We start from the raw sequence: 26,311 nt of genomic DNA on the forward strand, positions 1-26,311 counted from the left end.
TTACTTTGGATTGGATTAAACTATGTAGAATAAATTCCAAATGATATAAATGACGTTTTTCAGATGTATTATGCACCATTACTTATACTGTAGATAAAAGTAATGGTGCATAATACATAGAAAACAAAAGTGTAATGCAAGCGTACATATGTCAAGGTGAGATCAGTGCAGTGAATGGTGAGATGCTGGTGCGGGTAGCGAGCTGGAACTCTGCTTTTTTCTTATAAATATGTTGAAACCATCTGTACTATCTAAAATTAGTATTTCTGATCACTCACAGTTATATATAATTATGATTTACCATATTTTCCAATTTTGTAAAATAGCATTGTTAATCTGAAAAGAGAGCTTAAAGTGACACTGTCACCCACTTTTTGCATTATGACTTCTCTACATAGGTGTAAAGGGTAAATTTAGCAGTTTCCATACCTTATTTTATATCATACATTATGGTACTTGTTCTAGTAAAAAGTGATCTTTTATCATCTGCGGCTTGTGCTACCTGGGAGGGGCTTCACAACCGAAGCGCCACTTAGCCTCACCCACAGCTGCTCCATAGCCCCGTCCACTGTGACGTCATCACCGTATAGGTTCCACTCCCTCAGCGGCCTGGACGGGGCCTAAGAGATGACGTCTACGGTGGCACTGTGGGTGGGGCTAAGTGGTGCTTTGCCTGTGAAGCCCCACCCAGGTAGCGCAATCCACAAATGATAAAAAGATCACTTTTTACTGGAACAAGCACCATGATGTTTGATATAGAATAAGGTATAAAAACTGCTAAATTTACCCTTTACACCTGTGTAGAGAAGTCATATTGCAAAAAGGTGGTGACAGTGTCACTTTAAAAGGGGGAGATTATCATGCATACGCCAGGAAGAAGACCCAGATTCTTGCCTTATCCCTGGCGTATGCCATCTGTAACCCCATCTCGCTTGATGGGTGATGGGAAACAGGGGAAAACCAGGCAAAAATCTACACCTGCTTCAAAGCAGGAGTAGATTTTTGCGCAACTCCTGCGCCCGACACAGGGCCGGCTGGCTGTACTAAGAGGTGTGCAGTAAATCTGGCCAGAGAAAAGGGAGCAGTGATTTATTTAAGAATGGTGTACGAGTACATCTTGATAAATGTCCCCCTAAATCTTAACATTTAAGAACAATAAAAGTTTATGCTTTTCAGCCCCAGTTTAATCTACAGCAAAATGTTACAGAGCAGGATGAGCTGAGCTTTAGTCCAGTGACTGGTCCTAATCAGTAATTCCTAGCCATCCCTGTATAAATATGAATACAGAGATACTGTCAATAACTTAGTGGGACCGCCCAGTGGACTCTTAAACTAGAATAAACTGAAAATTTTACAAACAAGACTTTATGTAGAAAAAAAACTATCAATCTGCTTAGCTTCTCTTGATGCCTGCTCATTGGTTTGCATTTTCAACAGAACAGGGTCCCTTTAAATAGAAGATCATTGTTCCAGAATATCTACTCTTCCTTAGGTAAAATATGGTAATATTTTATATGTTTTACCCTTTGTAATTTAATAGCTAACACAACATTTATATATTCAATGTAATGGCATCAACATTAAACCTTGTATATTTAATTTCAACCGCCATTATGTGGATAAACTGGTATTAAGGATCTCGCATAAACAAACATTTAATACACCAGGTTCTTAAAGCACAATAATCCTTCTTTAACTTGATGGGGGATTTCATTCACAAGCATGTCCCAAGACCCTGACAATGAAGGTTACATTATGTGCTATAAACGTGGATCACTGTAGCCTATGGTGCTTCTGCTCCGCTGTGTCACAGAGATTTTTCTCTTTGACCATTTCAGCTGCACAGAAATGGCTCAGAGCCAGCTAACTGGAAAGTTTCTGTTTGTTTTTTCAATAATGGCTGTATTTTTAGGCATAACCATATTTAGTACTGGATTGTTGGATGGCCCTTGGATGTTCGTATAACTTTTCCTTGGATGTTAGTATACCTGTTGATGTCCAAAACAATCTCAATATTACATACAATATTAGTAAGAGACATAAAACTGTTTAAATATACAAAGTATAACCTCATACATATAGTACATCAATGAAGCTCCTACTATACGGTATATACCTTGAGATATACAGAGATTGGCTGTGTCCATGTTTTCCATGCAGCCCTAGAGCTGCATCAATCTAGGCATGGGATTCAAATGCCGAGCACAGGAACTTGAACTTACTGTAAATTCGCTAATCTCTGATTCAAATGTATGATGTATTGTGTTCAATTTGGTACAATTTGCCATATATAAGCCATAAATGGCCATTATCTGTTGTAAGAAAATCCCCCCATAGTATCTGCATAATAAATGTCAAATGGGTAAGAGAAACATGTGGGTAAACTACATGAGGAGAGGAACAAAGGGGTGTCAAAGGGGTCAGTTATGAGGAGTACCCTTTAAACACCTAAATAAACATTAACATGTTAGAGGTATCTAACTGGGATAAGGAATGCAGATGAAACCAAGAGCATGCAAAGAATCACATAAAAAGCTTCTTCATTGAATAACAGGAGCCATTTGGAAAGCAAATCCCTTTTGTAGAATTTTTATCTTAGCAAAACACTGCTTCAAGCAGGAACACCTTAACCTTAGGCTGCATCCAGTTAAAAGCTTTTTAACTCACTTATGCCAAACACACACAGAAGAAAAGTGCATGTAAAATCCATTAGGTCATTGATAGTTATGGTGATATGTGGGCTGTTCACGCACTCAGCAATGCCAAATACCTTTGTGAAATAACTTTTCAGTGCTGCTCATCTTGGCAGAGCCTTAGGGTGTGCATTGACTTGGCAGACTTTCTTGTGATTTTAGCTTAGGCAGATAGTTGATGCAACGCATATGTTGTAGCAGGTTTCATTTAATAAAATGCATTTGTCACAGGGTGGATAAAAATCAATGATTTTTTTAAAAAAATCAAAAAAATCGGATTTTTTTGATTTAAATCGGATTTTTTTGATTTAAATCGGATTTTTTTCAATAAACTGCTTTTTGAGGAAAATATTTTACCATCCAAAGGTTCTTCCATCATGAGATAAAGCTGAGTTGTTTAACTCAGTAGAATAAAGGCTGTATATGTTCTCAAATGTTACAACATGAACAGAGTTGAGAAAAAGACCTTAATCCTATTGTTCTACAAACCTATGAATACAGAATCATCCCCTTCAGTACCAAGTCCAAGAAGTTAGACAATATGTTTCTGATTGTTTGGACTATTTTTTTTTTTTTTTTTTTTTTGTTTAGCCAAATTAGTTAACATGGATGTTTGTTTAAGCAAATAACGTATGCTGTAATGTTGTTATTGTTTCAGTTGAATAAATCCATTTAAATTGTTATTAAGTTCAGGATTATTTTTCTCCTTCCTAAGTACAACAGAACAGTGGTGTCCAAATATGAATGATTAACCCATTAAACTGGGGAGAAAAAAGTAATATAAAAAGTGATTCTAAAAATCTTCATCTACTTGCATGTTAAAGTAGCAAGAACTAGTTTAGGTAGAAACTTTGATTTAAATCACTGATTTAAATCAAGCCTTCCGGACTAGTGATTTAAATCGTGATTTAAATCGTGATTTAAATCAGTTTGATTTAAAACAAATCCACCCTGATTTGTCACATGTTGTAATAAAATAGATCCATCCAAAATGATGATGCAATACTCATCATCCACAAAATCTACTTTTTTAAACTATATAACTGCACGGAAAGCATGAAAATGTATTGTTAATATTCACTGCTACGGCAATAGCGATCTCTTTTACATTAGTCATTACCAAGAAGTGTCCCAGAAACCTCCAGCAGCCAACGAAACCTAATAGTGTGGCTCGCCATAGGAGTCTCATCCTCATCTGCATCTACAGTGGATAGAACATTAAATTTACTTTATTAATATTGCAAGCAAATGTGCTTATTTTTTTATTTTTTAAGTATATTTCCATGCATCAAAGTATAGGCCCACAGAATCATAAATAATAAAGGGAGTGCATTATGCTGCGTTTACACGAGACAATAATTGGCCCGATCGTACGATTAACGATGTCGGAGTAACAATTTTTTTTTTTATAACAATCAGCGTTTAGACGGTACATTATATCGTACGGAAAATCGTTTTGCGATCGCTTAAGCCTATCTCACACATTGGTTAAATCGGCGAACGACTGTTTACACGGAACGATCTGCGAATTTTTTGCCAACGACGAGAACATGTTGTAAGATTTCTCGTTCGTCGTTTGATCATTCGCTGTGTTTACACGTACGATTATCGTTCGAATTCAATCGTTATCGCGCAAATTTGCACGATAATCGTTACGTGTAAACGCACCATCACTTTCTCTAATAATAAACATGGGCAACAAATAAGAAAAGAGCCTGAGATATACAGAAAATATATATAGAAAATGCACATTCCAGTAATCTTTATTAGATTTACAAAATGTAAAAACATAGCAGTGCACAGATATATACAATGGGGAGATACTCTGATATGCAACTCCCCTGTACCAGGAATGAATCCACAAAGTCAGATCCCGGCACTTTTCACATACAAAACATATGTAGCATCTGCACAAACACAAACAACATACATGGAATTTCTGCACATGCCACATATCTTTTGGATGCGCCAATAACACATTATTGGCATGTGCATTTTTTTTATATATCTTCTTTATTGGTCGCCTCTATTTTTAAGTTGAATGCATCTCACAAATTGCAAAAGGTCAGGGACCCCTGCCCTACATAAATGTAGCATGAACTTGGAGAAATAGTGTTCATAAATCTTATGTATTTCAGTTGGGGGATATACAATGGATATGCTCCTTACTTATTGGGTGCTGTTCATTCATACTGGACTGGTGACATCTGCCTTCAGTTGCCACAGTTCAGAGATGTCAACAAGACTGTGTAACCTCATGTAATCTTTCAGAGCCATTTAGAAATCATTGTTATAAATGACAGCTTAGTACTTTGTTGTGTGTGAAGAGGTAAAGAAAGAGGCAGTGAAGCAATGGGAATTAGAATTAATTATTTCTAGTTATGGGTGGTAAAAACAGCACTATCAAATACCTACATAAACCTGTGGGAAAATCCTTTTTTTAACTAGCAAATATGTTTTGTAGACAACACACAACATTGTGGTAAAAATAATAAATACTTGTAATGAGTAATTCTGGGCCAATAAAGAACATTAACAGGATATAACAAATTCTTGTTTTTTCCTCAGGATTCTCTTTCATTGTAATATCTACTTAAATGTAAAACTTTGACAGATCTAGGAGTTCTGCTCAAACTGGCATCATGGCTCTTGTTTATAACAGAGCTACAAAAGCCATGCTGGATCCTTTTTACAACAGATTTTGACTAGAGATGAGCAAGTTGGATGCAGCCCTAGGGAGTTCGGGAAAACATGGATACCGGATGACTTAAACAGCTTCAAGATGGGATACAATTTGGTTCTGATGAGAGCAAAAATATCCTGTTGAATGGGCATAAACACCATTGTGAACAATGGAGATGTTGACAAGTCTATTCAACTGAATAAATTGTCATGGCTGATTCATTAAATAAGTTCAAGGGAGGCCTGGATGCTTTTCTTGAAAAATATAATATTACAACTTATGGGCATTAGATTTCTTGTGATACATTGATCCAGGGATTATTCTGATTGTCATTGGAGTCGGGAAGGAATTTTCTCCCTGTGATGGGGCAATTGTCATCTGCCTCATAGGGTTTTTTGCCTTCCCCTGGATTAATACAGTAGGGTTTCCCTATGTTGAACATGATGGACTTTTGTCTTCTTGTAACCTTATTAACTATGTCACTACATAGTAACTATAAGTTACTACATTACTTTTGGTAAAAAAAAAATATATAAAAAAAATAGATAGAATAAAAAAAAAATCCCTAATTGTTTTGGACTATTATATCACACACATAAAATATTACTTATAAAAAGTAAACATAACAATAACAAAAAAAAATGTACATATATGTATGCAGACCAAAAGTTTGGACACACCTCATTCAAAGAGTTTTCTGTATTTTCATGACTATAAAAATTGTAGATTGTAGCGGCATGCTATTCCTAGGCGTTTAGTTGGACCATCATTGGACCATCATTTATTTTTCAACAGGGCAATGACCCCAGACACACCTTCAGGCTGTGTAAGGGCTATTTGACCAAGAAGAAAAGTGATGGGGTGCAATGCCAGATGACCTGGCCTCCACAGTCGCCAGACTTGAACCCGCAGAGTGAAGGCAAAAGGGCCAACAAGTGCTAAGCCTCTCTGGGAACTCCTTCAAGAAGACCATTTCAGGTGACTACCTCTTGGAGCTCCTCAAGAGAATGCCAAGAGCAAAGCAAAGCAGTAAAGCAGTAATCAAACAAAAGGTGGCTACTTTGAAAAACCTAGAATATTGTTTCACACTTTTGTAGTTTTAAGTTTTAAGTATACTATATAATTCCACATGTGTTGATTCATAGTTTTGATGCCTTCAGTGTGAATGAGAAGGTATGTCCAAACTTTTGGTCTGTAAGATATATATATATATATATATATATATATATATATATATATATTTATATATATTATGTTAATGTAACTTTATATCATATCTGCTGTTGATTTAGATTTTGAAAGTTATAACATCATATATGCATCATATAACACATTGCAGCAATACATTAAAGGGGCCCGGTTAGGCAAAACTATTTATAGAACGTTGCAAGTATATAGAAAATAATAAACATCTCTCCACGCTCCCCTGGTGCGTGTCTCTGGTACAGGTCTCTGGTATTCACCGCTGAATGATCCTGCCTCCACTTCGCAGACACACTCATCTTGGGGGGTGAACACCTGCTCAGCCAATCACTGACCAAGAAGGATCAGTGCCAGGGCCAGTGATTGGCTGAGTCTGTCGCAAAAGTGGAGGCAGGATCATTCAGTGGGGGATCCTGGAGACCCGTAGGAGAATACTGGGGGAGCAGGGAGAGAGGTAAGCACAAGATGTTTATTATTTCCTATATACTTGTAATGATTTATATATAGTTTTCCCTAGCCGGAAAACCCCTTTAAGTAATTAAATGAGTTTCCCCTGCATAGTGCACCGTTACATATTTTTAGTGATGTCATTGCTTCCTTCTAATAAGGATTTGACTTCCAGGGCCCTACGTATCCTTAGACAGGCTTAAGAGCTACAGTATTGCATGACATTGATCGGTATTCTCTATGAAAAGATCGCTGATCCGACACTGCCCAATCAGTCAGTGACAAGTACTTATCCTTGGCTCTTAAATGCTGCAATCGCTATAGATCCTGGCACTTAGGGAGTAGAATACTGGCAGCTACATTATGCCCAGGACACAAATATGTGTGGGGCTGCTCACATTGAGAAAAAAAATATATATATATTTATATATTGGACATGAAAGGGGTTAAAAGGGGCATGAAGGGGTTTTCCTGCAGGCATATATTTTATGCCATGCATTTACACTAATTTTCATCATACATTGTGACAAGTATGTAAGGGGGGGGGGTAAAAAGAAACACAAGCCCATGAGGCGTCCTTGATCTGAATAAAATTCATGGTCCTTAATTTTTATGGATTCTTGTTAGTGCCCTCTAAATTATTATATTTAGAAGAAATTCCGAGTAGCATGTACAGTAATGACCTATAAAGATATAAACTGGAAATTTTGTTGAGAAAAGCACATTTGACTAGAAACAATACAATATTAGCTAAGAACATGTATTTTCTTCCAAAAACACATTGCTCAAATTGGACTAAGCCCTGATGATGTAAGGAAGCACAATAGAAAATCTGTGGTATACTCATCAAAGAAATGCAGCCAATAATTACAGGTGTTTCAAAGACACTCTGACCTAGAAAACAATTATTTCAACCATAATACAAGAAACATTTGGGCTGAAAGAGCCAGATAACACATATTTTGTGACATATTTACCTCAAAATAAAATGAAGTGTAAATTAAGAAAAATGACATAAATTAGAGTTTTCAGCCTGTCTCCCAGGATTACATTGCTAACCACAGCAGCAAGTAATAAAGCAGAGGTTTAACGTAAAGCTCCTGGGCATCAATGCTGCACAATGGAAGCAAATTGACAATCTGCCATATATGTGTGAAAATATATTGAGGGGGGGTCACCTATTTAGGACAATCCCCCAACCCAGCTCTGATTATTGTGTTGTGGATTTGTAGTCCCAATATCTTTTGTGTATATTAGCCTCTTCTTGGAGATGACCTTTCCTAGGTTGTCTCTGGGAGATGTCTATTTAATGCTAACCTTCAGCAAATGGGTGGCCCTAATGCTATTCCTCTGTAATAAACCAAATGACATCTATGAATTATCAGCCGTTTTGTAAACCACTTCTTTATATTTTAAGAAAAGAAAAAAGAGGGGCTAGTAATAAAATCTAACTTTTAATAGTTATACATATAAAATCCACCAACAATGTGGACCCTAATTCCATAACTGACACATGGATGAAAGCTCCAGAAGTATAATGGTTGCTGCAACAAATATCATCTGGACCTGAACAGGTAAGTATAATCTTATGCTGCCTCCAGGCCCATACAAATAAACAGCAATCATGTCCAACTAATATGCAGCAACAGCAATATGCAATTCTCCTCAGGACCTTCCCTCTGTAACCCTCACCCTCCGGTGCCAATATAGTGGTACTAGTAATGTCAATATACTCAGGCACTGCAACTTGGTTATGCAGGGGTATACCATGTAGCAGTAAGGAGTCTTATATCCGCCGCACAGCGGCTACTCACATGCCCTGGTCCTGCTAACCATTGAAATATTGCCCTTTATATGCAGTGGCCATTAGTGGACAATATACTCTATGGGGAGATTTATCAAAGGGTGTAAAATTTAGACTGGTGCAAACTACCCACAGCAACCAATCACAGCTCAGCTTTTCTTTCAGCACTGCCTAAAGCTGAGCTGTGATTGGTTTCTGTGGATAGTTTGCACCAGTCTAAATTTTACACCCTCTGATAAATCTCCCCCTATGGGTATAAAAGTCTAGGCATTACATGAGTGCTATGCTGATGGTATGTGCAATGTCTGGTCCGGCAGATTGTTGCTGCTACATGTTGTTGTCTGTAGGTCCTGGACCATCTGCAGTGGACTGGATGATAACTGTTGCAGCAACTATTATACTGTGTATGCTGGCAATATGACAACTTACGAAGATTTTATTAGTGTGTGTATCATAGTATAAAGGTCCACATTGTAGGTGGATTTTATATACATAACTTTTAAAAGTTATGTTTTATTTATTAGGCACTTTTCCTCCTCTCCTTTCCTTCTCTTTTATGACAATTGCTGGTGTTTTGTATTATGTGGGTATAGAGTACTTTACATACAATGATGCTGTTCTTTATATTTTCATAAAAATCTTTTGAAATAATTAAGGCCATATTACATTGCCCAATAATTAAGGGGAAGCCAACTTGTCAGCTCAGTGCTCGATTCTCCCTTGTTTCCTGTTTATTGCCTGTGCTATTACACGTTCAGACAGTGAGTGGGGAGCAGCGGAAGGGGCCGTCCAAATGATCCTTAGATAGTTAGGATGGAACATTGATGTCAGTAGCAGTATGCTGCTGCAAATCCTATTACACAGAGCAACATCTGTCGCTGACAAAATAGTGACTCTCCAGCATGTTGAAAGACCGCGGTCAGCTGACATCGGTTATGTTGGCTAATCGTTGCCTTTCCACATGGGCTATTACACTGAACGATTATCGGCAAAGTAAAGCCGATGCAAGCATTAGGAAAGCATTAGAAAATCTTACCAAGGGGAACAAAGTAAGGTATACAAGGAAGCTGCCATATTGTTCTGGTAAAACTAAATAGAAAGATTATCAAGTTCAAAACAAGGTCATTTGGTGCCTTAGGCAGATAGGACAAATAGCAGTATCCCCCAACAACCGACCATCACCACCATACACACTGATTGCCTGTGCTCTGCTGTTTCCCATAAGCCTTGAGCCCCAGGCACTGTGCCTAAGCTACGTTTATTTAGAGCCAGGGCACAGCAATAGGTTGCACTGGCTGTAACAGTTTCTAAGTTTCATATTAGTGCACTTTGCGCCTGGTTTTGGTGAAATTGGATTTGACTTGTACGTGGCTGGAGGTAATTGCAGCTTCAGACACCAATAATACAGGTATGGATAGCTACAGTATGTAGCCATGTAAGCAGTTTGGGATATATTTTCAAGCTGGCATCACGTTAAGCATATTCCCTTAAAAAAATGTACATGATGTAATGAAAAGTATGCAAAATGTGACTCTAAAGTGAAATAAACATGCAAAGAGTAAAAATATTTGCTCTTCTGACCCTATTTAGGGTCACCAAGAGATCAATGAGGATATCCCATACAGGCAACAGTTGTGGTGATATCTGATGGACCAACTATAATTGTATCACCTTATAATGACCTGTTGGGGTGCCTTAGGGAAACACAGATCTAGACACACAACTGTATAAATGCAACCTGATATTTCTGGATTTCTCATTAATATTCATGTAGTAGGCATACATGGAATTGTATGTAACTGGAATAACATAACTATTAAATATTTTCATCATAACATTTTATTGTTATTTTTTATTTATTATAGAATTTTAGCTTCTTGATTATTATAAGTAATCTAAGTCCAATAGCATTAGAATGGTACAAAAAGAAGTGAACACGAGCAACAAAATGTGGTCTTTGCCTAAAAATAGAGGAGAGAAGAAGGCTGGTTTCATGTATTTGTACCTAAGCAGCAATGTCATATAATAGGCATGTTGTTTCAGCCAACCAGACTAGAGCAGCTGTGAGTACTGTATCTTGGCACTCTGAAGCTATTGGCTCCTCTCTGGGGAGTGGAGGGTGTTCAGTTATTAATGATCGCTGAGCAGGCAGCACCATGTCAGTGTGACAACTGATCGGGTGAATGATGCAGCACTAACCACTAGCACCAACACCACAGAAAGGAGGAGAAGGGGTAGAGTCTACACAAGCAGCATCTCTGTATTGGATTGTCAGCATCAGCCACAGAGAAACAAAGCACTGGCAGCTATGAAGGATCTTAGCAAGAGGCGAGCTGCTCTGTTCATGTTGTAGGATATGTGCATGTGCAGACAACTATAAATACCCCTATTTAAATCCAGGATTCAGCGTGCATGTACTGCAGTCTGAGGAATATAAAGGAGATACAAAGTGTTCTTGGCGGGTAAGTTACAAATTATGTGTATTGCTTAGCGTTGCTTTTTCGAATGCATTTTGCATGTAGATTGCTTGCAAAGAATTATAAATGTTAAGGTATATACTATTTAGTTGTACAATACTGTTTCTGCTTCTAATGCTCAAGTCCTGGAGGTGAAGAATTCCAGTTCCTTCCTCATTTTGGGTCTAGAAGCATGAGGACATTATAGAGAGCTTGTTTAGACATTGTCAATGTTTTCCTGACTATAAAAGCTGAGATCCTAGAGCCTGAATGAGCATATCACACACACAGCTATTGGATTTCTGCCAGGCTACATCTTAGGGATTGTGGTAAATGACGTCCCTTAAAACATATCCTCTTGCCAGTCTAAAGAGACATTGTGAATAGCTGGTTTACTAATGCAGCTTTGACTGACGCATGTGAAATAAGAGGGGGAAAAAAATCACTTATATAAACCAAAGCAGCCCTAATCTCCTTTAAGAGTTATTATCCTCATGGCCAGGCATTGTAATATGTTTTTCTATCAATTGCTTTGTTGGGATTGTCTGTTATATAGTAGTAAGAAGACTTCACAAGCTAAACTACAAAGTGTATTGTGGTTGAGCACACGTTTTTAAAATGATGCAGTGCATTCACCTCCAGCACTCGACAGGTTAACTAGACAAGAGAAAAGCCTCCAGTCACAAGCACCTTTGGGAGAGGCAGCATGCTTAGAGATATGCTTTATTTGAAAGGAAATCCACATATTAGTCTTTCACAGCTAGCACAAATTCCCTGACTAGGACTATGTTTGCCTGCATAAATGGGTAGTCGCCGCCTTCAAGGGGTTAATCTAATCTATCTTATTTGTGAGCTGACAGACATGAAACGAGAAGAAGTTTAGATTATCCCGCATCTTTCCATATTAGCTGAAGATCTGCTTGACTTGCCTGTGAAACCTGATTTCATATGACACAAAAAGTATGCCTGATTCCTCGCCCCCCTCCTGATGGAAGGCAGATGCAACCTGCTGCTGGACTCTGGGAGTCGGCTTGTATAACTGCCCATTAAGAGTTATTACTCCCAGCATAAGCTTGCTAAGTAATGTAATATATAAAAAGAAGTGTCACCCACGCACAGTCACCGTACTACAAATCCATCAGCGCGCAGAGGCATACTGTGTGCATGGACAGCCTTCTAACAATGCAGCTGATGTTGGCAGCTAATAATATGCCAATGTGTGAAATTTCCAGCTAATCCCTTAATCATAAAGGGTTTTGCCATGAGCTGCTACACAAACAAGCTTTAGGATGCCAGGCAGTCAATTTTTTAAATTACTATTATTATTTTATTTTTTTTATGTAAAAATATGTCACTTTATTCCTTTCCTGACGCTGATTACAAAGCTCTTGTACACAATGGCCCCCTATTTATATTTACCATATTTTGTGATAACATTCTGTGTGTCTAGGGCATGTATAAAGGCTGTTACCAGAAGGTTTTAACTTCACACACAGTTGCCAAGAAACAGACTTTTGTTCTTTAAGACAATGTGAGGTTCTTTAAGTCAGGAATTTGGCATATGATAAAGTTCCAATCATATGATCACATGCAGTTTTACTATTTTACATATGGACAGGAACGATGTATGTGTACCAATACTGTACATACCATACACATTATCTATCTATCTATCTATCTATCTATCTATCTATCTATCTATCTATCATGTCCACATAACATACCAGCTAATTTGTTCATTTGGTTAATGATTGTTGATATATAGAGCAAATAAACATCTCAGAACTCACAGTTTAGATATATGTTTACATCATAAACAACACATTCAGACAATTCCTTCAGTATCCCAGGACCTGCACAGAGCAAGCTAAAAAGTGATATATGTTCATTTATTGATTAACTCTGGATTGGATGACACAATTTAATCAGAACCTGGACATGTGCCAGGAATTCATGGAATGCTAAATGAGAATAATACAACCCAGCTTTACCCAGCTAGAACACGAACATGATGCACTCTGGAGAAAGCTTTTGGCAGTGTATCAGTGGCCTTAGCAGAAAATTGAGCAAATGTATACTCTGTTACCACCAAGGAAATGATTTAACTTATCAACAGATTAAAAGTGGTTTGTAAGAACTGCGGAATAATCCTTGTGGGCCCCCTCTGGAAAGAATGGCTTTGGTAAAATTGCATTACATGGTAATTTTACAGAACAACATTGGTCACGGGCCATTGCTTTTATCCAAATATATACACAATGCATTTGATGTAACATTTATATTCATGATATGCAATGCTTGAGTGCTACCTAGTCTAACCTAATATGGTTACCAAGGCAATAAGCTTAAACATTACGACAGATTGAAAATGTCAAACACATAACTGTGAGGTATTCCAAGCCTTAGTTTTATACTGAAACATACATTTTACATTCCAGTTGTAACATTGTGCTCCTAAAATCTTAGATCAGCTATAGTGTCTCTCAGGCACGTGCTATGAACTATATACAATTTCAATAGCTCTGGTCTCTATTCATACACGTCACTAGTGGCCATATTAATAGGGAGCCGAGTGCACTTCAAAATGCCATCACCTGCAACCACCAAATCACCAAATGCCATCATCAGCAACCACCAAATCACCAAATGCCATCATCAGCAACCCCCAAATCACCAAATGCCATCACCAGCAACTACCAAATCACCAAATGCCATCACCAACAACTACCAAATCACCAAATGCCATCACCAAAAAATACCAAATCACCAAATGCCATCACCAGCAACCACCAAATGCCATCATCAGCAACCCCCAAATGACCAAATACCATCACCAGCAACTACCAAATCACCAAATGCCATCACGAGCAACCACCAAATCACCAAATGCCATCATCAGCAACCACCAAATCACCAAATGCCATCACCAGCAACCACCAAATTACCAAATACTATCACCAGCAAGCACCAAATGCCATCATCAGCAACCACCAAATCACCAAATGCCATCACCAGCAACCACCAAATGACCAAATGCCATCACCAGCAACCACCAAATCACCAAATACCATCACCAGCAACGACCAAATCACCAAATATCATCACCAGCAACGACCAAATCACCAAATGCCATCACCAGCAATCACCAAATGCCATCACTAGCAACCACCAAATCACCAAATGCCATCACCAGCAACCACCCAATCACCAAATGCCATCACCAGCAACCCCCAAATCACCAAATATCAACACCAGCAACCACCAAATCACTAAATGCCATCACCAGCAACCACCAAATGCCATCATCAGCAACCCCCAAATCACCAAATATCATCACCAGCAACCACCAAATCACCAAATGCCATCACCAGCAACCACCCAATCACCAAATGCCATCACCAGCAACCCCCAAATCACCAAATATCATCACCAGCAACCACCAAATCACCAAATGCCATCACCAGCAACCACCAAATCACCAAATGCCATCACCAGCAACCACCAAATCACCAAATGCTGTCACCAGCAATTGATCTTAGTAATAACTATTAGTATTTATGTGCAAGAGTTAGAAAAAATGCCAATTCCACAGTAAGATATATATATATATATATATATATATATATATATATATATATATTTATTTATATATTTGGAAAATTGAATAAAAGTTATAAGTGCTTGTATAGCGACATTAGGCTGAAAAGAATCCTAGCAACCTTAAGATGCAAAAATCCTCTTCTTGATGATTCCGTTTCTCATTTTTGAATTGAAAACCACTTCATATTGTAATTGGTTGACATTGCATTTGGTATAAACCTCTTCAGTGAAATAGCCAATTAAAAGGAATCCATATATCTTCGCACACAGCTACAGCTCTGATGGATATGCAGTTCAATTTGTTGCCAGAGACTCTTGCTAGATGTAGACTCTTAATCCTCTAGTTTAAAGGGCACTGGTCAATAGTAGGTAAACATACAAGCAAAATACATTTTAAGGTCTGTTCACAACTCATTCTGGCCCTATACTCAGCTTGTACACCACCAGGACTCATGGCATACACAAGAAACGTGTGCATAGGCCCTCATTAACATGGCATATGACAAAAGAATGTCCTTTAAGGCAGTATATATTTTTTGCAGTATGGAATCGTGAAGTAGACTATGCTTTTCTATACATAGTGACAAATGTATACCACGTGGAGCCTATCAGCATTGTATACTGACATACTGCATGTCTTCTATTAAAGCTTATAAGAATGATGTAAAGAAAGCTGTATACACTTCATTCTTTCAAAGTCACCTCTCAGGTATACACATCTCATTCGCTTGTGCACACACTATATATAAGACATTTTATGCAAAGATTAAGATATATATATATATATATATATATATATATATATATATATATAACATAGGCTAGTACATACAGACACAGTGCTTTGAATACATGCAGTAATAATTACATTTTTATTTTTAAAACAAATATTTTTAAGGAGGGTTTTGAAAAAATATGTTAGCTGCTTTTGATAGAACAATGACAAAGCGCAACCTACTCCTTAAAATTCTCTCTTGCTCCAGCTTTTATAGGCCCCCCTAACACTGGCAGTAGTCATGTGCCCTTCATCCTGACATCACCACTGTGGGCAGTAAATGGCTGCACTAGTCACGTGTCAGTATGGTATCAGGAAGCAGTTTGTACTGTAAGTTCTCACAGTGTTTGTGTGAGTTTTCACTGGGAACTCTGGTTTCTTCCCAGAATAAAAAAGAAAGAGGAATAATTTCAGATTGTGAGCCCTAATTTCTGAGCTTCAGAATGAGTTGGCGCTAAATTTATTAAAAATTTAAATAAATCAACTTACTAAGTGACTTGGCAAAATGACAATGACTGACTGCTGCCTCAAACATTTGGTCTCAGAAGTCTTTCAGGGAACCAGTGACAGCTATAAATCACAAGAATATTCCTCCATCTCCCTGTGTGTTGGCACATGGCTAGTGACATGTCTGGAGAGGCTAACTGTCTGGCTTAGTTTATTTGATAAACCAATCTCCTTCTCTGGCACAGCTAAACGAAGCCAAACAGCAAACTCATGAGTCCACGTGACCATTGCTGCATTCTGCAATGTTTGTATATGGAAGTCAGTGAGTAAGCTGCTGTATTTGAATACCACTGCTAAACACCTCTGCTATCAGAGAACCCCTTTAACAGACCAAGGGCAGCACATTTATGATTACATTATATTTATAAGGCATGCACTGCAGTTATCGAGGCCATCTTGATAAAAAGGGATATAAATACAGTATCTATCATTTTGATCAATACAATATACTCTATATCGCCAGTGTGATGAAGTGATAAAGGACTACATACTGGAAGTCAGTAGTCATAGCAAGAAAACAACCTGCCATCTTAACCACTTAAGTATAAAGTTCTCATATACTCCAAATAAATGATATTCTGTATCTACACATTCAAGACCATTTGCAATCAGTATGGGTATAGAACTAGACTGATGTTTACTCCTATATACACTGAGTGACACATTCATATGAGCTGTCATTTCAAGGTCACCAAATACATCAAAATAGAACTAAATCAATAATAGTTGACGTCTTTATACCAAAATTCTGTTAATGCTCTGCCATTGGGGTGTGAACAGATGCACCAATATAGTATGCGTTTAAGACAACATGGCCAAAGCAGCATGGATTATAAATATCCATAGAGAAGCCTAATATAATATGTTAACATTGTAATGATGATGCCAATATTATCACAAGTCAATCATAAGAGTTGAGGCGCTGTTGTTAGGTATACTAACTTCTCAGCAATGTCCTAAGGTCTGGTTTTGAGAAAGCATGGGCAATAATATAATAATAATATTATATAATATATCATGATAAAACTGGCAGCAATCTGTGTTGATACATGTTAGAATGTAAATCATGGTTAACAAGAAACTGGGTCAGTCTGATGATACCAAAAGGTAGAGATTACATAAAGCTCTATGCCTATATAACGTGGTTTATACATACCAACCAAATATATCAGAATATATCAATTACAACCATTTTTTATGGTAGCACACAGATACATATAGAGGAAAGATATAGTAAATCAGCATAACACAGCTCATCTCTATACATGAAGATTCTCCTGTGAAGAATGTGATGCTAAATGCTATAACCCAATGGGCTAAAAATATCAGAAATGTTTCCTATGAATTTAGAGGAAGAAAAACATGTTAAGCTTGGCCTAATTAACATACATTTATTGAATCAATTGTCTGTATGTAGTTGTTTACTCAGCTCAGCATAATAAGCAGAGCAGGGCTCTCCGGAATCTATCATGTCTTCTGACATTATGTATTTGTCTTTCATTTCTTCTGAGAGCGATCTGAATCAATAAGTTGAGTGCCATCAGTTAAACTGCACCTCTGGGGCAGCGTGTTAAATGATGTTACTAAAAACAACATGGACAGAAAGGAAGTCTAGAATGTGTCATATTAAATAACCAAAAGGTGTAGTGGGACAATGAGCCAAGTGTGATCGGAATGATGGAGGCAGCAGCTCCTATGTATTGCATGTAAAGAGTATTTCTGGATTCTGATTCATAGGGAGCTAGAAGATAATCTCATATTCAACTCTGACTCATGCCTTTTGTTTGAAAATTGGTAAGATTTGCTGTATATGACTGTACAGGTTTCTGGGATATGTGGCACTACACGTCACAGAAAGTGAAATAAAGATACCATAAAATGTTTGAGCATGCATCATTAGGTTCTGACCTTCATGGATCCCTCCACAACATCCAAAGAACAGCACCAACTTCAGTTGCAGGAAAGAAAAGCTAATAAAGCTTCATTTAGAAAAAAAATACAATGTTTCAAAATATACAATCTTTATGGTGAAATAAAACTTTCCTGCAATTGAAGCTTTGCTGTGTTTATTTAATCTTTTGGACTGTAAGCAAGATTCACATGTATTAAAATCTCCTGCAAGACCATAGTGAATCCACATACGAAACCTACAAAATACATTAAGGGTACAAACCCACACACCATATACGCAGCAGATACGCAACAAATACGCAGCAGATTTGATGCTGTGTTCAGTTATTTAGATCTAATCTGCTGCGTATTTGTTGCGTATTTGCTGCGTATTTGCTGCATATCGCAGCAGTAAATACGCTGTGTATACGGTGTGTGGGTTTATACCCTTAGGGTGCCTATACACATGGAACTGTTCGTCCAACAGTTATCTCTCCCATCCTTCCCATTCACATGAAAGTTCCTATGTTCTCTATGGGGAGGGGAGGAGTAAGCCGCACACAGGTTTGGACTCGGGAGGTCCCCCATACACTTTATACAAATAGATGAAACCCCCACGATGGGCAGCTTTAGACAACAACACTTATAGACATAGAGTACATAAAATACATAATTTCCTGCTTAGTTACAGGCCATCTTTGGCTATGGACAGTCCTACTTTGGATAGCACTAGTGGTTCTCGTGCCTGGAGTGAGAAGTAAAAGGATTGCCTCCTTGTGACATGCCAACTCTCTTTCTCCCCTTGTTGAAAACTTGTTGTCTAGGTTACTGATCACTGCTTTGCTGTAAAAGTAGTGGTCTGGCTGGTGACTATTGGGCCAAAGGTCAAAATGAACCAGAGGGCTACTAAACCTGTGTCTAAAACAACAGTTCTGTGATTCCTACTGTGCATGGGGTTCTGCAGCCGGCAGATGGTTCTACACCTCTGCTACTGAAGCTGCATAGACAGAAGTTCAGTTTTACAGCAGTATCGAAGTTGGACTTCTGCTGATTAGAAGGGTTGCCTTCTCCGATGAGTCACATTTCATGCTTTTTTAAACAGATGGACGTTGGTGTCAGAAAATAAACATCAAAGAACAAGAGCCCCGCAACCGTTGCTAGACAAATACAGCTTTATGGCAGCATTATGCTCTTGGGAATGTATTCTTGGTATTCTATGGTCCAACTCATCCATGTGGAAGGTACACCCAACCAATTTGGGTAGGAATCCATCCTTGCAGGTCATATTTTCCCATACGTGGTAATTGTCTTTCCAGGGGAAGATGGGATCTTCCAGGAAGCCAATGTGACATGTGAACCCAAATAAGTACCTGTAGGACAATCATTGTGTTCATACTATGGATCCTCTCTATGGACCCAACAGCTGTCAGTCAGTCAGTATGGCTCCAGATACCTGTAACAACCTACCAGGACCATATTAACTCACTTCCAACCCGTCAAGCTGCTGTCCATACTGCACATGGTAGTTACTCTAGACAGTAGCTAGTGGTCATAATAATAAGACTAGACTGTGTAATATATAGTCAGTCCATAAATCTATTTCGCTTATAAAACACAGCAGTGTTCAACCTGGAGTGTTTAACTATGTTAGGAAAGGAGGGGGAATATTAGGATGTAATGTATGTGCAAAAATATTTAACTTGACCAGCCCTGCAGATTTAACTTTGTTAGTTGAGATGGGAATACCCCTTTAACTCAGCATGGTAGAGCTTATGATAGATTTGCTCCAACTTACCAAAACTTCACAGATGTGTTTCTCATTAATACAAAAATGATGTTGTGAATTTAATTCTGGCCATTTGAAGACATAGTATAAGAGTACGCATTTTAGTCAAATTATTTCATACTACACAAATGCGTGAGCAAATGTGCATTATCAGAATTTGTTGTGGGCAGCTAATTGAAAGGAAACCAGTCAAAGCCTCTTCTGATGGATAGATTATGTATTCATACTCAGTCTAGCATATCAGAGCGACTGCCGACACAATCTCTCAGCTTTTTCGGTCACATAACTGCATAATTTTCTACTGCGATATTACCCTGTGTTCTGCCAAGACTTCAGCCACATTATCTGTAATTCTGAACAAATATAATAATGTGGACCTATAAGACAAGGCTTTTCAGACATGTTTTTCCAAGATCCGCCAAGTCATTAACTCCTGACAAGCAAGAATAAATTCAGAATGCACATGATTCCAAAAATGTGATATTCATTCAACCGGCAGATAATCCATAGCAGAATTCCCACTAGGTTTAATTATTGATATAATGAAATGAGCTGTATTCTTACTGGCTTTATTATTCTGATTACTATGTGAACAATGGAAGGCCTCATGCCTACTTGATAGCCGAGAAAGAAATTACATGTCTATATAGTTTTGCGCCGTACCTTTAAAAAAAACTGTCATGAAGAAAACACTTGAGCAAGCATACAACAGCTGCTTTGAACATGTCTTATAATAGGCACAGCATATTAACGTTTTCCTTGGGGCTTTCTACTAAGCTGTTGAAGCTATTCACCACTTACAGTACAAGCTTACCTTGCTGTGCTGATATTCAGGAGAAGTGATGCCTAAAATGTATCTAAATGCAGGAATCCTTACATTGTGCACTGTCGACCTGATGTAATTGATCAGTTTGTGTCCTCCTAGCTTGTAAGGACTGATCTTAATTGTTCCATCCTATATTTTACATTACTTAGGACTACATAATTAGGGCTGGGTTCACACTGCGTTTTTGTAGTCTGCTTAACGTATATGTTTTATGGAGAAAAAAAAGCAAAAACGGATACAATTGCGTGCAATCCGTTTGGATTAGTTTTTTTCCACTGGGGAGTGAATAAAACACATTTTTTCATCTTCTAATGTGCTGCCTCCATGTGTTACAGACTTGGATGGTCCAGATTTTGAGCCCAGTCTGGTGAGGCGTGCATTTTCCTACATTGTGGTACTTGACCTATTGGCAGGTTGTGCTGTTACCTTTTTTGGACATTTTACAGTTTTTTCCACTGATTTCCATTATTTAAAGAAATTATTTGATTATATTAAAAGTAACCATATAAAAACACGTACATTAAACGGATTGCAAAAAATGCAGTGTGAACGCAGCCTTAGATAAAAAGGTGTCTACTTGCAGTGATTTTTCAGTAATGTAGAACTACAAAATGCAGCACTACAGAAAGACACAGATCCACTTCAGGTACAGTACATTTATATGAAATATGTTCTTGGAGAGATCATACAGTATAATGAAGTAGTTCTGAAGAAGTGTTCTGCATGCTGAGACACCTTATGTGAAGAGCTGTTCAATCCACATATAGCGAGGAAATTAAGGAAGATTAAAGCAGAAAACTAAACATACTGTTGGGGAATTAGAATTATATGTATCTGTGGAATCTTAATCAACCTCTCTCTCTCATTCAGTCATGGTATTGAATATAGGTTTTAGATAATAAATAATACATTCACAGTAAAACTTAGTTGAGTAAAACAAAGTTGAGTATTTCATAAATGGTAAGGATAATAATGTACAGTAGGTTCCCAGTAAAACTAAGCTGCATATTTAATAAATGGTTAATGATAACACATAAGGGTATATTAAACAAATGTAAAAAAAACGTGATACAAAAAGTGTAAAACAAAAATATCTATTGTTTGGGTAATAACAATAAGGGGAAGATTGGTGTAAAGTAGAATTGTCTTAGTTGCCCCTAGCAACCAATCAGCTTCCACCTTTCATTCCTCACAGATTCTTTGAAAAATGGTGGAATCTACCATTCTACTTTACACCAGGTTAATAAATCTCCCCCTAAGTGCTCTAAAAAATAAACAGAAATAAAATGATCTATTTTACATAATGGGGTAACTTATTATCTATACAGAAGTTGTTTTCTTGCTTTAGTGGCACTCTGACATAAGGTAGAACTAAATAAACAAATAAACCTGCTGCAAAAGCATATGTATTCCTTACCTGTGTGACCCAGTTCTGAAACTACCAAAAATCCATTTGTTTTGGAGGTCTCAGTTCTGTATTTTGTGGTTGCACTTTCTGGTTGAGCAGTTGCTCAGTACCACATGTTCCAGAATGCATTGCTTCACCTCAGCTGTTCTTCGCAGTCCTCCCACCCAGCACTCCTAGTAGTTCCTCACCAAAAGCTGTTGCAGAACATCTAATTTCACTGCAGACTATTGCATCAATAAATTTCCTCTCCCCATCTGCTCAGACACAGACAAGTTCTAGTTACACATTTTTAAAGCGTTCCTCTTTCTTTTTATCATAAACATTTGTATACCCCTAGAAATCTATCCCCACCTCCCATGGGGGAAGGTGGATCAACGTGAGGCTATGACCTGTGTTGTGAGTTAACACATTTTTCTTTGGTATTTAGCTGGTTTTGCCTCAATAACAGTTGAACTTTCTCTGCATTGCTAGGCAGCAAAAGGAAAATGTCAAATGACAAAATGAATATATTAAAGAAGAGGAAAATGCATCTAATCGGTGCATGCTATATAATAAGCAATTATTGCTGCTTATCTTGCTCCTTGTCTTGTAAAACACAATATTTTATTTCATTCAATTTATAGCATTAGTATTCCCGATATAGACGGTGAAATTACAAAAAATCTGGGAGAGCACATGGCGACGGTCATTTTATGTGCATGCTACTCAGAAGAAACTACTCATCAAAGCTGTAAATGAAATATTTTTCATGTATATTCTGTCACGTATTCTATATACATGCAATATACATCCTATTGTTCTAAATCAGAGCATACATAGCAGTACTTTTTTTACCGCTGATTCAGAAAATGATTATGATTTTGTGGCATGTAACTTATTGACAGGTTTTCTGTGAAGAGAGTGTCAGGTAACCAGGATGCAGATTAGCTCTACTGAATTGGGCTAATCCATGTCTATAACAGCAGCAAAATCGCACAGACAGAAATACATGTCAGAAATCTTAGGGTATGTCTCAAATTTTTGCTGTGTATTGTAATTAAAGATGAGTGAAGCTAAACGATTGGCTTTTGAATCCCGCTGTCTGCCCGCTCCATGAAGGAGGTTGAGGCCAACCATAGGCTGTATCCATGTTTTCCAGGGCTGTATTAAAGTTTTCCATGTGGTCCTGGGGCTGTCACCACCTTCTCCACGGAGTGGGCAGACAGCAGGATTCAAAAGCCAATTGTTCAGCTTTATACAAAGCTAAAAGAGCCCGTTTCCCTCATCTCTAATTGTAGTGCACAGTAGGGATATAGTTAAATTCATACCACATTCAAGCACAGTAAAATAATACAGCTGTATTTTCAATGCAGTACTCTGTTGAAGTCAATATGAAATTGGAGTATAGAATAATGTCCGTAATTGATTATGACCAAAAAAAATTTACATGCTCAATATTTTCAGCCTGCTTTTGCCAAAAAAAGCCATATTTCTGTTTTCCACCTTGCACATTGTTTTCTTTTCATTCAAAACAACACATGTATTTCAGTATTTTTTGAGTTATGGTTCCCAGATTCATCATAAATTGGTGGCAGTAGCAATGATGTAGTACTAGCATAGTTATGAACACAATAAAGGGTCATCACCAAAGCAGTGGTGAGAAATAACCAGGCCAGAGAACAAGATAAAAACATTGTCAGTAATGGAGCCATGGGTTAGCCCCAAAAGACGAACAGGTGTCAGTTGCACAGTTGCCAGGAAAAGACTTGAGTGATGACCCTAGAGTGATGCTAACCCTGATAAATATAGAGTCAGATCCAGGAACAATAAGCAACCCAATGCCACTGTGCAGCTAAAGCAGGGGGTCCCAAGGTAGACTGGCCAAAAAGGGGGAAAGAAAGGAATGTTCAATATCAATGAACATTCAATATCAGCTAGTGTCACAATATACTGTAAATACAAGTAAATATTAGTACAGCCTCTATTTCATATGGTTTTATATAACTCACTAAATAATAGCAGTTGTTGCTTGTATAATCTACAGTTAGGGCTCGCTTCTGCTACAGAAGCCATAATAATGTCTGCTTTAGGAGAGATGAATTAAGAGAGAATGCTGATCAATTTATTTATACTGGAATGCCAAGAATCACCTTACCGGGTCATGGGTTATTTTGCCCTCAGAATTATTCCTTTAAAGGTTCGCATTAACATATCTGGAGATTGTAACGTTGAAGGAATGAAAGAAGTTTTCCAAAATGCATGCCTGGAAGCACTACAGTGCACCTAGAGTAGTAATAAAGCCTTGAGTATGCCTAAGTATATGCCCACAGGCATTTCATGTCTTCCGAGAATCTTCTGTTTATTATTTTCTTTGCAAAGTTACTTCTATTCATCCTTTACAGTAACCCGCAGCCCTTTTCAACTTATACAAATATAGACAAATACACACATTGATAAATATGTATACGTCCATACCAAACTTTTCATTGTACTCAGTTATTAGACTTTTTATTTTCAATATATTAAAGGAGTACTCTGGAGATTTTTTTTTATGACTAATACATAGCCGTAATAATGTTATATTATTATGTTATATAACTTTGATAAAATAAATGTATAGTTTTCTGTTTACATATGCAGTTCTGTTGACTGACAGTAGTGATGAGTAAACATCCCAATGTTCGGTTCGGATTCCCGAACAAGAACATAAAAGAAAATGATCGTGATCGGTTCATGTTCATGTTCGCCGAATATCCACAAAGAAATCACAAAAATACATCAGAGGCGTATGTTTTGGTCTACAAACATACAGATTATCAGGCGCAAGGCGTATATTGCACAGTTGCATACGTCGCGAGATAGATTTTTTCATGTTCGAACGTGTTTGAAATTTATCGGTAGAACCATTCTGATCATCAAATTGCGATCGGTGACGTCAAAAATAGAGAAAAGGCAGCTGATTTTGATATTTTAAAAAAAGTCAGTTATTGCCGCGATTTAACTGACTGCAATGGCAATGCATTGAAGTCAATAAAAAAACGGACATCCAATGCACATAATGTATTGAATAACGGACGCTTTTACCACAAACGTAAAAATAATGAATATGATCATTATTTTCGGACGTCTTTTGCAAACATCGGAAAATTTTTATTAGTTGTTCACACGCAGTTTTTCTTTCACTTTTTTCACATTTTTACTATTAAATTCAATGGACTTTTCAATTAAGATGCATCCAAAGGCCAATTAGTAACCCACACTAGAATAATGTACCAACAGGGGAGACCAGAAAGCTTAACAATGTCCGTTATTTTAGACTCAAAATTACTAACATAATTTTAAATGGAGCTGAAAAAATGTTGTGTGAACATAGCCATACAAACATTTACGAAAATGTTCACTCATCACTAACTGACAGCAGTAAGAAGTGAGCGGCTCCATCTGCTGCCACCAACGTTTGTGTTGGGTACTGCAGGGCTTATCCCAATCCTTTTGCTCTGATCTAGGATTGCCACACAGCACTAAAAAAGCAGGGTGCCATTCCCCCCGTATACAGTAACCAGGGAAAGGCTTCCCAACATAATCGATGTGCGTCAACCTTCGCAGAGGGAGCAGTGATTGCTATCACTCGGCTACTGGTTCTAGTATAGTGAGCGTTGATAGCAATGTGCAGGGGATTGGGAACTGCTGGGCTTAGATAGTGCCGCAATTCCTGACAAAAATGTTGGTGTCACAACTTACTGCTGCTAGTCAACAAAAAAATGCATATTAGGGATGGTCCGAACCTGCCGAGGTTCGGGTTCGTATGAACCCAAACGCTCAGCAGCAGACTCCCGCTGTCTGCCCGCTCCGTGGAGCGGGTGGATCCAGCGGGAGTGACGCCTGGAAAACTGGGATACAGCCTATGGCTATGTCTGTATTCCAGTTTTCCAGGCGGTCCTCCCGCTATATCCGCCCGCTCCACGGAGCGGGCAGACAGCGGGAATCATTACCGAGGGTTCGGGTTCGTACGAACGCGAACCGAACTCGGTTCGGACCATCCCTATATATATATATATATATATATATATATATATATATACTATACTATACATTTATTTTAATATAGAAATACTACAAAGTAATAACCTCATTAAAGCATTGTATTGGTAAAAAAAACAAAAAAAACTTTTTTCCTCTGGAGTACCCCTTTGATTCCAACATTTAATGCAGCACTCCAGCACACTCACATGCAGAAAAAAGAGAGACTGCACT

The 26,311-nt window shown here is 37.8% G+C and overlaps 2 protein-coding genes across 4 annotated transcripts in view; one reads left to right on the top strand and one right to left on the bottom strand.

Annotated features, from left to right (window-relative positions):
* The window catches only part of IMMP2L (inner mitochondrial membrane peptidase subunit 2), an 816,543-nt gene that overhangs the window by 429,530 nt on the left and 360,702 nt on the right, over window positions 1-26,311 (bottom strand). The window lies entirely within an intron of this gene.
* LRRN3 (leucine rich repeat neuronal 3) overlaps window positions 10,942-26,311 on the top strand; it is a 49,007-nt gene continuing 33,637 nt past the window's right edge. Inside the window, exon 1 of the mRNA XM_069976106.1 lies at window positions 10,942-11,292. The gene's annotated coding sequence lies outside the window, so the exon portion shown is untranslated. The remainder of the gene's footprint in view (window positions 11,293-26,311) is intronic.

This window comes from Dendropsophus ebraccatus, chromosome 1, assembly GCF_027789765.1.
Source record: "Dendropsophus ebraccatus isolate aDenEbr1 chromosome 1, aDenEbr1.pat, whole genome shotgun sequence".
NCBI lineage: Eukaryota > Metazoa > Chordata > Amphibia > Anura > Hylidae > Dendropsophus > Dendropsophus ebraccatus.